The sequence below is a fragment of the Melopsittacus undulatus genome, chromosome 3, assembly GCF_012275295.1.
Source record: "Melopsittacus undulatus isolate bMelUnd1 chromosome 3, bMelUnd1.mat.Z, whole genome shotgun sequence".
Classification (NCBI taxonomy): Eukaryota; Metazoa; Chordata; class Aves; order Psittaciformes; family Psittaculidae; genus Melopsittacus; species Melopsittacus undulatus.
Genome location: NC_047529.1, coordinates 86,057,495 through 86,059,829, shown reverse-complemented (window position 1 = coordinate 86,059,829; position 2,335 = coordinate 86,057,495).

Sequence of the window (2,335 nt, the reverse complement as noted above, 5' to 3'; positions counted from 1 at the left end):
CTGTTGCTTGGGTGTTAACAATCCGAACTGCCTAACTTCAAGGAAGATACAAATGTCTTAAAATCTACTGACTGGTTTTTATGCAGAGAAAAAGGCACTATAAGATTTTAAGGGATGTGGATGTGGGCAAACAGGAGAGCAGATGACAGACCTAAGGTGCAGTCCAGTCCATTATGTTCTGCTTAGCAATGGCTTATAGCCAGTTACCTGCCATGGAAGTTGCTTTCCATCAGATTTTATATAATTTCAAGACTTGGATTAACACAGTTTAAATACAAGAGGTAAGCAAAAGTATATTTTGAGAGCCTTAAAAATTGTTTTAGTTCTGAAAAGTGAAGCAAAATAAAAATCTATCAGCCTTGAAGATTCAGCATAGCCTGGGAAAGATGAGATTCTTTTCTGCATGGTTAAATGAATTAACTAAATCCCAGCAGGGGCAGTGCTTTAAAACACCAGTCAGTTCCACAAAAGGACCTAGTTTGTTTATACTCTTTGTCCATGTGTGTGTTATCATGCAAGTGCATAAGCATCCCTTGGGTTTACACTACAGCATGGGTTGTCTGTCATCTTTCCAAGGACAACCCATCTTCATAGACCATCGGCAGGTTATTTTCTCTCTCTTGCTCTCTTCCTGACCTGCACTGAGCCTTTCTTGGCTGCACGGGAACCCAGCTTCAACCAGATGATCTATGCCCATGTATATTGAAACTTCTGTTTCTCCTTACCAGCAGCCAGCTAATCTGCCACTGCCAACAGCATCAGGAGATAGAAGAAGCAGGAGACTGTTCCCCATTGCTCCTGTTCTCCTTGGGGGGCAGCAGCCATTTGCTGTTCCCTAGCTGATAGGCAAAGCTACCTGTGCAGGCTGAAATGCAGGTAGCACAAGCCTCTGTTGTGTCCACACTCTGCACCCTCAGCAGCTGGTAAGCACTACACTATGCTGCTGGTCAGAGGAAGCAAAAAAGTGGCTGTAGGACTGCAGTGCCCATACAGCATGTCCATACACTGCAAATCAAGTCACACAAATGTGGGTAGCCTAGATATCTTCAGCAGCAAAACAGCAGCTGCAGGTCCTTACAGTGGGGAAGGGGGATTTTTACAGGGATGGGTTCTTGAATTTGGGCAACCTCTGGTGTGGTTAAGCTTCAGGCAGAAGTGCTCTGTTTGCATCTGGATCTGCCAAGGCCATAGAAGGTTAGCATGCTGTTAACAGTGTTGCTGCTGTCTGCTGATGGTCCTGATGATGCAAAGGGAAAATGTCAGGACATTGCAAGTCACTTTCACAGGAATGGAGCAATGGATGATGAGGACCATTGCATTCTAAATTTGGACTGCTTCGCTCACGGGGCTCACTGCATACCTTCCCTTCTTGTGTGTAGGTATTCTCTGGTCCATAAAGTTGCTGTAGATCATCCAGATTTTCTACAAAGAATTCCTTTTAGAAGGGTTTTCAGTTTCTTGTGCTTTGGAGAAGTAAGGAGCTTTAGTATGTGGGCTAAGCAAGATGTGATGTGGTAGACAGGCAGATTGTTTTATGTTTGCATATTGTGTTCTTCATTATTCCTTGCCCCAAAGGACACCAGAGAGTCAGAGAGTGGGCAAGCATTCGATAGACATCAAGAGCAGCCAAGCCCAGCCATGGCCACAGCCTGGTGATATGAATCAATATATTCAGCATGAAAATCACAGGACTGATGTTCAAACACAGAGCTCAATTTGAAGGACTGATGTTTCAAATTTGAAGGGCTGATGCTTGTCTTATGAGTGAGAAGCGAAAATGACCCTATTTGATAAAAAACTCATTAAGCAGGTTATAGAAAATTCTGAAGAATGAAAAATCTGAAGAATACCATGGTGCTATCTGTAAGAAATTCTTTCCTGAGCACAGCCTCACTTACCAGAAAAGAAGCTGTTCACCTCAGATTTTTCTGTAGCTCACACAGTTGTTGTTTGCATTACCCATGCTCTGCATTTAAATGAGAGAAGACAAGCCAAAACAAAATCAGCAAGAACTAGAAGCACAGCAGTTACCCTGTAATAATTACAATCTATAAACAAGTATGTTGCATCCCAGCAGGTACCCACCATGAAATCACTTCTGTTGTTGAGTAAAACTTGGTGTTGTCAGCTTTGGAGAGGGGCTTCTCTCTTTCCAAAGTGCTCAGCTGAGTGTAAAGAAACTGTGCATGCTTCCAGCAGGGGCTGGAAGAGCTGTCACATCACCTGAGTGCTATCATTTTAGCCCATCAGTCATCCACAGATCAATGTCCCTTACTGAGATTTTGTTGGTTAAGTTATGATGATGAAGACTACACAAGACCAGATGACTTGAGCT